Raw genomic sequence first — 14,252 nt, forward strand, 5'->3', positions numbered from 1 at the left:
TGGCATGCACTTTAGTTCACGGTTTACCCTTAGCTTTGGGTCCCATCTTGACTGGCTTGATTAGTCCCTTCAAGTGTCGGATGGAGTCGAAGTCACACAATGTTCATCAGACAGTCCGCCGCCTCAACTGATGGTCAGGGCGTCTGACTACCAGGTAGCGGGCCCAGGTTCGTTTCTTGGCCGGGTCGAACATTTTCTCCGCTCGTGGACTGGGTGACATCATCGACACGACAGCCGCCAAATGTGGCGTCGTGAAAAGACTTGCAACTCGCCGACTGAACTTCCTTAGATGAGGACTCCCGGCCACCAATGCCATACCATCACGTCATTTCAGTGTTCATCAGAACCATATCCAGTACAGAACTATCATGTTTAAGTCATATTCGGGTTAAAGACAGAATAAATCGTAACGGGATCTGGAGAGAGAACGGTCATGCCGTACTGAGCGACGAGCAGCAGTTGTCAGACAAAGGACTCGAATTCGAAAGAGTGGCGGTTCGTATCTCCATCTGGCCATAGAGATTTAGGTTCCTTGTGACTTTTCTTAAATCTAATATAATCTAATGAGATCAATAACAGTATGATGAATGAAAATGGAAAACATCCTAAGTGCTACTTTTTCTCACAACGTGTTTTCAGTGCTATTATTTGCGTTACTCTGTTGCTTGTCCCTCGACCTGATCCAGACGCGGAACCATGGAGAAAGTCTTTCAAACATGCGTCAGTATATGGGTTTAATGCCCCCTCGTCATGGTGCTCATGTTAGTAGATGGCACATGGTCTTTGTGCCAAGTCGTGCTTCTCCCTGGAGCTCCAAAATTTAAAAGATATGGGAAGTGTGTTTTGTTGACTATAGTTCTACCAATTAAGAAAACTAATGCTGTACTTGTGTGCTTGTATGATCACAAATAAAACCTCGTGCCTCACTACTAATAGCACGTGGAAAAAAGATTCTTTCCGTTCTTTTATGGAAAACTGGCAGTTCTGAGACCTTGGCTGTGAACGAAATAAAAGTTGAGTCTTAGAAGGAAAAAGCAACCAGCCACTTAACAATGTTATCCTTCTGTGTGCACAAATAGCAACGTTACCGATTTCGAGCCGACATCTTCGGACGGCTGTTAACGTTTATGTTAAATTTGCAGTTTACATTAATTGTTGCAAATGTAATGTAAACGTCAACAGCCGTCTGATGGTTAACCAGCGAGTTTGAAACCAGTGACGGCGCTATTTGTGTACCTAACAGCGTTATGGGCACAGACTGGCTGCTATATTTTTCTCTCGTAAAATCAACTTGTAAAAACTTTCTAGCGGACACTTCCAACCAGTCAGTTTCCTGGTATAGCACTTAGAATGTTCTTAATAAATCATTTATTTTCTACTTTGTCCCAATTTTTGCTGTCATGCGGTGATGATGCTGATGGTGATGAATCATTCTGTGACACCAGAATGCCTTCTCAATTTTTTTGAATACAAATCAGATATGTACAAACAGAAATCCTTACAGTTTTAAGAATGTCTGTTTCTCAGCAACCGTATATAATTTTCGAACATAGGAATTACACAGCCAACCGGTTGCAAGCAGCTATTTGGTACACTGACTTACGTTCCGAAACCTGCTAAGGGTATCTCTAGTAGAATGAAATTCTGAGCAACCGTAAAATTACATTCTGATGAAGACACACGTATTAGGTGTCGAAACCTAGGTCAATGTAACGAACAGTTATTTGCAACCGGCTGGTTGTATATTTCCTATGTTTGGAAACAGAGATAAATTCTTTTTTCATTATCCTGGGAAAAGTCTGATTGGGCACTTAGAACGTTTTACAATTTCACCCTTCACACGACTGACAGCAGTTGATACAGATAAATATAACTAAGCGTTTTAAAGAAAACGTAACGCAACGGCAGCAGCAAGTTTTCACTGAATGAAACCTTTTGACTTCGGAAAGGGCTCTAATATCTGTTCTTGGCTAAAGTCAGTAGGACATGCCCCCATACTGTGGTAAATTGTTGGGTCTAACGATCTTCCACTCCCAGATGAGTGTGTTTCAAATTATCCTGTTTTCCGGATTATACAAGTATAGGAATAAATAGTAGCACTAGAGCATGTTTGAACAGCAGAAAATACTTCAAAGAGGAAGTGTTTTCGATAAATTTTGTAGGACTATACATGACGTTCAACACTTCTAATTGAACAGACAAGCCTGTACCTACAACTTATTCAGACAATGGCATAAAATAAGCAGATAGTGTCAGATTTGAGAATTATAAATAGACCACCACCAGCGCTGGAGAACTGAAACTTAAGTGACTGACAGGGGACCAGAACCGTACGCACTACTGCTCACCGATTTGATTCATACAGACAGGTAGTACAGGGTACGAGTAGCGCTTCAACAGATGTAAACAGCAATGACTCCAACCTCAACAGTTTTCAAGAAAATCGAGTTTTAATACTTTACCCGTGCTTAAATACTTCGTATGGTCGCTAGTAACCAAGGCTTCCGCAGCCAAACGAATAAGTTTGGTAAGCGCGATGTCGATGAATCGACTCTCGCTACTGGTACTCTTTTTTTATTTTTTACTTCATTCCTATTCTAACAACAGATACGCGTGGTACACCGTGAAATTTTGTGATGAACGAGAATTGCTTACGAATGTAACCCACGTTTGTTTTGCAGACAGACACATTGAAAAAACCATGCACTAGCACAGATTCGCCGTTATTACAAGTGCTGCATGTCGCAGGATTATTTCCCATGAAATGACAATTTCAGAGACTTTACTGGTCTCACATAGATAGGATTTTATGTAAATAGACTGAAGTGTCGAGTGAAAATTTGTACCAAGGCCGGGAATCGAACCCAGATCTCCTGCTTACTAGGCAGGTGCGCTATCCACTAAGCCATCTTGGCACAGCGGTTTACACAACTGCATGGATTGCTCTGGCAAGCCTCCCTCCTCAACCCAAACTGTCACTGCCGCCCCAGTCTACTTTAAATTTCCCCTTATATAGGAACAGAATTGGCGAAGCTCTCGATGTTCTGGAATACCACCTCAGCATCGAACGTAAATGGGCGATACAGCCTGAAACCCACGAGCAGTCACCTATACCACCTATACAAATGAAATGACAAGTGTGTTGTGTGAACTGCTGTGCCAACGTGGCTTGGTGGCTAATGCATCTGCCTAATAAGCAGGAGAACTGGGTTCGATTCCCGGCCTTAGGTCATGGAGAGATGTTGATGCCCCCTTGCACGTTGCAGTTATGTGGTCAGTCTATATAGACAAAATACTGTTTCCCATGTTTCTACGATCACGACAGTCGTCGTCGTCGTCGTTATTCGTACACTGCACCATAGGTTACACATTGCACTTGCCACACATGGAGACACAATAATATAAATAAAATGACTACACTGATTTGATTTAAAGTAGTTGTGTAACCATTTAGTCAATCTCATTAAGAAAATTTTGTATAAAGATTATGAAAATAATATTGTTCAAATGGCTCTAAGCACTATGGGACTTGACATCTGAGGTCACCAGTCCCCTAGACTTAGAACTACATAAACCTAACTAACGTAAGGACATCACACACATCCATGCTCGAGGCAAGATTCGAACCTACGATATGAAAATAATAAATGAATCATTTAATAATGACTGTGCAAACAGTCACAATAATTACGTGGGAAGAAAAAGAAAGTGCAGGCAGTGATATTCGATTCATGGATCGCGAACTCCCGGAGCTAACAGTTTAGCACGGTCGGCTGTGAACTTCTTGAGTACTAACAACCATACAAAATATATAAATACGCGTAAAGTTTCCAAACTAGATTTTCTCGAAAACGGTTGATAGTTGCATCTTCCTGTTTAAATATGTAAGTCCTAGTAGGGCCCTATACATTCTGTCAATGTGAATCAGATAGGTGAGGGGAAGTTCGTACGGTCCTCTTGTGAGTTAAACACTTCATTACGCTCGTTTAACAGTTATAACAGTTATGAATGATTTAAAAATTAAATCAGTTCACATTTATTTTCACGAATATGTTATACAGGATCTTTTTAGGGAAAATTCGACTTATAGTGACACCATTTTCAGAAAACAGAGACGTGTTATATGAATCGTATCTGATGACATTCCAAGAACATGCTGCAGCGGCCTTTTTGAAGACTTCTGGCAACTGTCAGTATATATACTCAATGTCTTGTAATTTCAGATATCTCTCTTCTTCTAAAAAGAAATGAACAAGTCATGACTGAAAACTGCTACGGTCGCAGGTTCGAATCCTGCCTCGGGCATGGATGTGTGTGATGTCCTTAGGTTAGTTAGGTTTAAGTAGTTCTAAGTTATAGGGGACTGACGACCACAGACGTTAAGTTCCATAGTGCTCAGAGCCATTTGAACCATTTTTTGACTGAAAACTTAGGAGTTAAAAATCGTGCGAAGTGTTGCCCCATTTGAAGTGTTCCGCATATGACGCCCAAATGTTGCGGCTAGATGTGGCGTATGGTGCGGATGTAGACATAATATTGGAGCAGCTTGATAAACACAGGTGTGTAATTAACAATGCAGCACTTCGCGAATTAGTCGACTTTGAAAGCGGGACGCTAATCGGTGCAAGAAGCATGGATCGTATTACACCGGAGATTACTCAAAAATTCTGGTTTTCGAGGTCAACAGCGTCGATGGTGGATGTTCAGTATCGTAAAGAAAATGTTTCCACACGCATAAACCGATGCACCGGACTATCGCAGAGCCATGAGGGGCGATCTGCAGTCTAGTGTGAGTCAAATCGCTGCCCATTTGTATTCAGGTTATCGCAGTCCATTTCTTCTAAGACTGTACGGAGATAAAGACACCGCATGTGTTCCGACAGACGACTGACTCGTGTGCCTTTTGCATTCAATGACGTTCATCACACAGTGTAACACTAACACAAAAAAGATCTCTATACGGATTTTAAGGATTTAACGTTAAAATGGAAAGGAGTCACATAGGAACGCCTTTATACAGCAACCTGCCAGAGAATATTGATAAGGTGGTCCAGTTTGTGAATGAATCAAGGGATTTCCTACTGTTCAAATCCTCCTCCTCCTCCACTGAAGAGAAACTTCACAGAAATTCTAGAAACTAACCTCATAGGTTCTAATACAATTCGTGTCGCGCCCTACTATGAAATTTATGAAACTAGCGAACCCAGCAATGCTTCGCAACTGCTAAGTATGCAAATCGAATATACTGGGTGGTTATAATTAAACTTTCCCTATTTCACACGTTATGACACGAAAAATAATTTCCGTACGAGTACCAAACTTCGTAGCATTGATGTCCACAGTATAGAGTGCATGATTTCCATACATCACAGCGCCACCGACCAGTTTCAACTATGGCCAACAGGTGCCGTGATCAGTCATTATGATTCTCACACACCTAACCAGTCGCAGTGTACTTGTTGACTTGTCAAAATGATCTTGGACAAAAAGGACAGAGCATTAGGGGTGAAGCTTTATCAAAACAACAGTAATGCTCCAGCTGCACATAGAGAATATCACCTGCTGAAAAGATTACGGAAGGGTCTTCTTTTTCCAACTGCTGTGCGGAGCATGATGAAGTTCGCATCAAATGGAGAACTGAGCGACGCTCCGGGAAGAGGCCGACTACCGGCTGCACCACAGGTGGTTGGTGAAATCGCTGTTGCTACGACAGACAACACTGCGCGCAATTCCCGATTGTCAGGCAGTGCGCGTGCTGTGTTGAACATCCCGTGGTCCACTGAACGGAAGGTGCTTCGAAGCATTCTCAAATAGTATCTGTAGAAGATCCATATCGTACAGCACCTTGCACCATAGGACGCACAACGACATGTTGACTTCGCTCTCCACATTCTCTGAAGGATTGAAGTTGATGAGGGCTGACCCTGGACCATCCTATGGGCAGACGAAGCCCATTTTTCTCTGATGGGTGCAGTGAACACACAGGATTTCCGAGTATGGGGATCTTCACCGCCAGTCACTGTGCATGAAGTTCCTCTGTATGGTGAACGTTTCACCATATGCTGCGGCTTCATGGCTACGCTCATCATTGGCCGATTCTTTTTTGGACAGGCTGGCGCTCAGGGACCAAAGACATGCAGTGTGACTGGCCAGCGTTACTGCGATATGCTTCGCCAGCACGTCACACCCGCCCTACAGGAGAGAGACACATTGAACTCAACAGTTTTCATGCAAGATGGGGCCCCATCGCACATCGCTCGTGAAGTTCACCTGCATCTCCGAAACACATCTGGAAACGATCGAATTATTAGCCGATCGTTTCCAAATGCTTGGCCGGCACCATCACCTGACCTTACTCCCTGTGATTTCTGGTTGTGGGGCTAAATGAAGGACAGGGTTTACCTGGGGAACGTTCACAGATTTGCCGATCTGAAGCGTAGCATATCAAGAGAGGTAGCCAGCATACCTGCCGACATGCTTCGTTCTGCTGTGTAGAATGCATTCCAGCGCTTTCAGACTCTTCTGATGGGCGCCATATTGAGTCCCTTTTGTACCTGTAATGGTACCAGTATATAATAGTCTCATGTACCGTAGCAGTACACTAAAAGTGTTTCAATTGAATTGACTCTGCATTATTTCGCTTCCCCATGTCCTTGACATTAATGCTGCCAAGTTTTGTACTCGTACGGCAATTAGTTTCCATGTCATAACGTGTTAGATGGGGAAAGTTTAATTATAACCACACGATACATCCTGATCTCCCTTTCCTCCCCTCTCTCTGTCCATCTTCTCTTTCTCCCTTCTGTTTGTCCGTCTTCTCTTTATCCCTCTCTCTCTGTCCATCTCCTTCTTTCCCCTCTCTATATCCATTCCTTCCTCACCTTTCTGTTCATCTCCTCTTCCCCTCTCTCCAATACTGAGCCATGTTTGTTGTCATTGCCAACAAATCCTTGATTAGGAACTTAAGTCGCTTAAAATGAAAAGAAAAGTCGGGTGGGATCATTGGTATACAGGGTACGAGAGAACTCTACTGCTGCTGCTGGATGTTTGAAGGTAATAGCTTCATTGAAAGTATTTCGCATAGTTTTAATCTGCAAACATGTAGGATTACAAAGTTTCGGTTAAGCCATAAATATAACTTTCCTGTTTTCTGTGAAACCAGACTGCAAGGAAGAAAAGAAAACAGCACATTTATTGTTCCGTCTCGGTTGCACATTTTAATTAGATTACATGTTTCGATAACTGTGGATCATCTTCAGCTGTAAGTAGTAGTGCCAGCAACCTGTCTTTTCTACTAACAAGGATAATTCACACGCCCTCAGATTTAGTGTTACGAGGGCCCAGTGTACAGGCCGTCAAAAACTGAACATAGATCAAGCATGAAAACACGAAGGAGGTGTACTGAACTATGAAAAAAAAAGGCAAAATAGAAACAGTGAACGTTTCAAGGACGAGAAGTGCAATGTAGAGCAGCCTGCATGAGCGACGGAGTCGTTAAGTAGTCACGGTGTTGGACTACCAAGCGGCCGAGTCGTTATAAAACCTTCCTCGTGCCTTTTTTTTTTTTTTTTTTACCCCCGCAGTATTAAAATTCGTGTCTGTGTCGTGGTGTTACGTCCATGTGCGTTGGCGAGGTGTAATGAAGGGACCTATAATGACAGCTGATTAGGTACAACTACTCTTTTAGCAGCCGAAAGGAAGTGGCTTTCGAATGGGAACCGCAAATGTTTGATGACGAGGCGCAAGTCAACCGAATCCTCCACAGAAGAACACGTCGTGTCATACACGGCATTAGTGTGTCATACGATAGGAATCTCTTATCGACGCACCTAATTTGTACAATTGCTGAGTGAGTGAGATATACCTCCTTGCCCGATATAGCCGTTCATATGAGTGTGAATGTGATGAATCCCAAGGAAATGATGAAAACATAATAGTTTGTCATATAAGCTGCAACAGATGAACGCAACAGTCTCACAATCACACAGTTTCTCCGTATTCTGTTAAAACATATGTTTTTAACGTTTTTGAAGTTTCGTCCCTTTTTGGAAGTTTTGACTGTCGAATTCCTTTGTTGTAACATAGTTCACACCCGCTTATATGTTGTTTTCATTTCTGTGTCTACGTGGTATCTCGCCTGCTCTCACTATTCATCATGTTTACTTGCGACGGTAACGTATTCTTACCACGACTCATATTCTATAACCAATATATAGTATGACAACTGCCAAAACTACAGAAAGAGAACGAACATTTCAATGACCGGATAGACAGTTCATAATGTTGGCGGGGAAAAAAATAAAATAAAAGCAAATGGTATGAGAGAGTTTTGAACACGGTTCGTCCGCTTCACAATACAGCTCTGTGACCACTTAACGATGACATTGCGCCTCTTAATGTGCGCTTAATATTGCACTTGTTAAGCTTGGACCGTTCACTGTTTCCATTTTGCTTTCTCTATTTTACACTTCCGTACACCTTCTTGTTTTCATGCTTGATCTGTGTTCAGTTCTTGACTGGTTATCCACTGGGCCATCTTACCACTAACTGAGGAATATGCGATGGGGAGTTTCGTTGTCAGAGCCACATCTGAGAGTAGTAGTTGTTTAAAATTATTTATAAGGAAAAATAATATATGTGGAAGAAACAATTTGTCTGTTGCTTTAAACGCCCTGCTATTGTAGTTAAAAATGACTGCAAAAAAGGAAATGATACCACCCATTTGCACAGCACAGAGCATTTACTTTCTCGTAGTTTGTTTTAACAGATAACCTGTACATTATTGTTTACAAAAAATATTTAGCCAATTTCCGCCTGAAAATTTACGAGTATTAGAATACTGTGAAAATTTGAAGAAAATAGGTCAAACACTTTTCGAGATTTTTACTAATAACTTGGAACACAGATATACCATATGTATTTAAAAAATACGTAGCCTATGTTCGATAGAACGTTTATAAGAGTATTGTGTGAAGATCGAAAGTAAGTTGGTCAAGAACTTCGCGAGATTTTTGGTAACAACGTTAAACGACTTGTCTTTATATAGTAGTATAGATTAAAGCCATTCTACTGCATCTCACTTAAATGTACATCGTTGACTCGTTGCACATCCCAGCGACTTCCACGGAATATGACGCACGTAATACAGTTTAAGTGGAATGTCCGGAGCCCGCCAGCACGTGGTTCTGGACAGGAGGCTGGTGGTGTACGTGCGAGGACGGGGAGAGACGCTTCACGGAACGCCTGACGCACACAGCCGGCTACCGAAACGGTCGGGAATACCTGCCCCAAGTGGCGCGCACTTTCTGCTTAGCTCATCACGGCGACACCGTCAAGACCAGCCTCATACTAAGCAAAAGATAGGCAAGAGCCAATTTCAATAGCTTCCCATAGATGGAAGTACAGGAAAGAATGGGTGCGCTGTTTACAGATCTTTGGAGATAAGATCACCGGACAAAGTATTACTATCCCCGTTAAACAGCGGTCATCAAACAATTTTTGCTGGCGAGCCAATACTGACATTGCATGGCGACACATCGGGCCGCATAGGAAGGTAGGGGGCGAGTATTATATGGTATCAAACCACACGCATTTTCGAAGGCTTAATAGTGACCAGTTTTCCTTATCTAAGCGTGCACTGTAGTCAGTACCATCGCAATTGCATCCCCTGTTTGTTTTTCTATATCTACATCACATTCAGAAAATATTCTAAAGCGCGTGTGAAAACCGAACACAGTCCGCAGCTCGCGGTCGTGCGGTAGCGTTCTCGCTTCCCACGCCCGGGTTTGATTCCCGGCGGGGTCAGGGATTTTCTCTGCCTCGTGATGACTGGGTGTTGTGTGATGTCCTTAGGTTAGTTAGGTTTAAGTAGTTCTAAGTTCTAGGGGACTGATGACCATAGATGTTAAGTCCCATGGTGCTCAGAGCCATTTTTAAAAAACGAACACAAATCTTCCTGTACGATCTCTGATTTCTCTTATTATATTACAACGATCATTTCTCCCTATGTAGGCTAGCAACAACACAATATTTTCAGATTCAGAGGAGAAAGTTGTTGATCGAAATTTCGTGAAAAGATCTAGTTACAACGAGAACCACCAGTGTTGTAATGATTGCCATACCAACTCGCCTATTATATCCGTAACACACGCTCCCCTATTTCGTGATAATACAAAACGAATATCTCTCCCTCTCTCTCCGGACTTTTCGATATCTTCCGTTAATCTAGTCTCGTACGGATCCTACACCGCACAGCAATACCCTTGTAGGGGACGGAAGAGCATGGTAAAGGCAGTCTCTTCAGTAGATTTGTTGCATATTCTAAGCCTTCTGCCGATAAAATGCAGTGTTCGGTTTGACTTCCCCCCCAAAATTATCTACGTCATCGTTTCAATTTAAGTTGTTCGTTTTTCTGATTTCCGGGCACATTTTGAAGGTATCTTCAGGTCCTAGTATCTGAAAGAATACTAATCGCTGCAGCAGATAGTTTACAATTGAATCTTTTTGTTAGGGCAAATACAACAGAACAGAGACGGTTTTTAATAATGTAACTCAATTAATTCAAAGTTTTCACAAACAGATAGTATGGCGGATGATAGCTTTGTATACAAGTTGGAAATACTTGTTACTAGGGTGAACACCTTGGTCACTTTCTCCGATCGGACGCTATATCAGCACACGTAATTCACAGAAGAAACTATCAAACTGAAATAAATAACAAGCAACTGTATTTGTACGCCAAAGGAGTTGTTTAAACACTAACATTTTTAAAAAGAATTACTCCCCATACAAGTGAGGCAGCAAGAATAATATTAATGACTTACCGCACATCAGACCACTCAAAAACAAAGTTTTTACTAAAAATAACGGAACAAGTTTCCTGTGTCAATCTTACTGACAACAATGGCGATGTACACTGAAGAGCCAAAGAAACTGGTACACCAGCCTAATATCGTGTAGGGCTCCAGCGTGCGCGCAAAACTGCCGCAGCACTATGTGGCATGGACTCTACTAATGTCTAAAGTATGAATCCTGCAGGGCTGTCAATAAATCCGTAAGAGTACGAGGAAGAGGAGATATCTTCTGAACAGCATGTTGCGAGGCATCCCAGATATGCTCAATAATGTTCGTGTCTGGGGAGTTTCGTGGTCGGTGGAAGTGTTTAAACTCAGAAGAGTGTTCCTGGAGCTACTATGTAGCAATTCTGGACGTGTGGGGTCTTGCATTGTCCTGCTGGAATTGCCCAAGTCCTTCGGAATGCACAACGGACATGAATGGATGCAGGTGATCAGACAGGATGTTTACGTACGTGTCACCTGCCAGAGCCTTATCTAGACCTATCAGGGGTCCCATGTAACTCCAACTGCACACGCCCCACACCATTACAGAGCCTCCAACAGCTTGAAGAGTCCCCTGCTGACACGCAGGGTCCATGGATTCATGAGGCTGTCTCCATAACCGTACACGTACACGTCCATCCGCTCGATACAATTTGAAACGAGACTCGCCCGACCAGTCATCAACAGTCCACTGTCGGAGTGTCGGAGTTGTCGGGCCCCAGGCGAGGCGTAAAGCTTTGTGTCGTGTAGTCACCAGGCTACACGAGTGGGCCTTCGGCTCCGAAAGCCCATATCGATGATGTTTCGCACACTGACATTTGTTGATGGCCCAGCAATGAAATCTGCAGCAATCGGCGGAAGGGTTGCACTTCTGTCACGTTTAACGATTCTCTCCATACGTCGTTGGTCCCATTCATTCAGGATCTTTTCCCGGCCGCAGAGATATCGGAGATTTGATGTTTTACTGGATTCCTGATATTCACGGTACACTCGTCAAATGGTCGTATGAGAAAATCCCCATTTCATCGCTACCTTGGAGATGCTGTGTCCCATTGCTCGTGCGCCAACTATAACACCACGTTCAAACTTACTTAAATCTTGATAACCTGCCATTGTAGCAGCAGTAGCCGATCTAACAACTGCGCTGGACACTTCTTGTCTTATATAGGCGTTGCCGACCGTAGCGCCGTATTCTGCCTGTTTACCTATCTCTGTATTTGAATACGCGTGCCTACACCAGTTTCTTTGGCCCTTCAGCGTGTGTTAGAACTAGTCAGGAAGCAGCAGCGTTGTTCAGGGCAAAAAGTATGCAATGATAATTTTCCCGTCCTCGCCACCTTACCACACCTTCCACTACCACTAATACAATTAATTGAGAACCTACATGAATTAGAACATAATATTAATTAATAACAGTAACTGCAATATTAGACACGATCACAACTGTTTACTAAATTAAGACACAAGGAAATTACTGACATTTCCTGCGAGCAGCATTGACTGAAATCAAAGGGGAAAGTTGAAAATTTGTGCCGGACCAGGATTCGAACCCAGGTCTCTTGCTTACTCGACAGATGCTCTGAACACTAAGCCATCCGGACACTGTGGTTATTGCAACTGCACGGACAACGCTAGCACGCCTCCCTCCAGACCCAAATTCTCAACTCATACAGACACTACTAACGTAGTGCACCTTGCCCATTATCCCCTTATCCGCGGCATTTCGCCGATTCCCGTTAGAGTTTGACCCTGGTGTACATCAGCATTGAAGAGGTCGTTGGCCGCCTCGCCTTAACGGACATGTCCGAAAGAACAGACACCATACACATATCATATGTTTACTAAATATTTTTAAAGTCGTTTTTATTTTACTCGTTGCACGGTATTACAATAGACATGAGTTCGTATTACTTCTACAAACATGTCTGCCTCCATAGCTGAGTTGTCAGCATGGCAGATTGCCACGCGATGTGTTGGGGTTAGATTCCCGACTGGGTCAGAGATTTTCTCTGCACGGGGACTGTGTGGTGCTTTCATTAACATTTCATCCTCATCGACACCCAAGTCGCTGAAGTGGCGTCAACTAAAAAGACTTGTACCAGGCGACCAGTCTACCCGACGAGAGGCCCTAGCCCCACGCACACGCACGTATATACACGTACCACATTTGAAGTCGACCGTCTCTATAATGCGCATTCAACTTTCTTTCTTTTGCTACTGCCTTTATCCCGCAGTGTGCGCAGGGTCGGCAGGGTTAAGGACGGATTTGGCATGGTGAATTTTAAGGGGTAGCCTGATGCCCTTCCTGCAACCCCCCCCCCCCCCCCCGGGACGGAATTAGTGTGATCCAGCTGTCGGCGTCTAGTGGAAATCGGGAAAGAGTGTGAATGAGTTGCAGATGTCTGCGAGTCGTGTAACGGAGGCGGGACGTGGGAACCAGCCCGGTATTCACCTAGTAGAATGTGGAAAACCGCCTAAAAACCACAACCAGGCTGGCCGGCACGCCGGCCGTCGTCGTTAATCCGCCGGGCGGATTCGATCCGGGGCCGGCGCGTCTACCCGAGTCCAGGAAGCAGCGCGTTAGCGCTCTCGGCTATCCTGGCGGGTTATAATGCGCATTCAGCAATCCATGTTATTACCGTTTGACATCCATACCATAGCAGCTGATATGTGCCAGTTGCGCACGCTGGTGACTTCTAAGCATGGAAGACAAATGATAAAATATTTCCCCCTCACTTCTACTAAAGCCGCAGTGGCGGCCCTAGATACCAGACTGCCCCTGCCGGAAGAGGCAAACCACTTAGCTCGCGGTCGAATTCACCATCGTCAATTACAATTAAGCACATCTTAAAATATTATCTAAGTATTTTTGTTTGTTCTGAGCAACAAAAAAATGGCTCTGAGCACTATGGGACTTAACATCTGAGGTCATCAGTCCCCTAGAACTTAGAACTACTTAAACCTAACTAACCTAAGGACACCACACACAGCCATGCCCGAGGCCGTAGCGGTCGCACGGTTCCAGACTGTAGCGCCTAGAACCGCTCGGTCACGCAGGCCGGCCTCTGAGCAATAAAAATGCACTCTTAAGAAGCTCTTAACATTAGTTGACGTTTTGGGATTCTGCTGTTAATAGCTAGAAGCATATTATTACAAAATATGGATGGGTTCTGTGGGCCTCACAAACACTGAGATAACCGATCACGGAGTAGAAAAGCAACTACATTCGCTTACTAGCAGAAAGGCATGAGGACCGGATGAGATACCTTTGAGATTCTACAAAAATGTTGCGGAACAACTTGATCCCCTTCTAGCAGCATTTTATCGTAGTTTGCTGGAGCAAGGAATGGTACCTAGCGACTGAAGAAAAAAACGCTGGTCTTTCAAGTTTTCAAGAGCTGTGGTAGGACAGAT

The 14,252-nt window shown here is 43.6% G+C and overlaps 1 protein-coding gene and 1 non-coding gene across 4 annotated transcripts in view; both read right to left on the reverse strand.

Annotated features, from left to right (window-relative positions):
* LOC124722889 (calcium uptake protein 3, mitochondrial-like) overlaps positions 1 to 14,252 on the reverse strand; it is a 636,966-nt gene that overhangs the window by 558,976 nt on the left and 63,738 nt on the right. The window lies entirely within an intron of this gene.
* Positions 2,844 to 2,915, reverse strand: Trnat-agu. Its single transcript has one exon. It is a non-coding gene; the product is annotated as a tRNA-Thr (tRNA).

This window comes from Schistocerca piceifrons, chromosome X (assembly GCF_021461385.2).
Source record: "Schistocerca piceifrons isolate TAMUIC-IGC-003096 chromosome X, iqSchPice1.1, whole genome shotgun sequence".
Lineage (NCBI taxonomy): Eukaryota > Metazoa > Arthropoda > Insecta > Orthoptera > Acrididae > Schistocerca > Schistocerca piceifrons.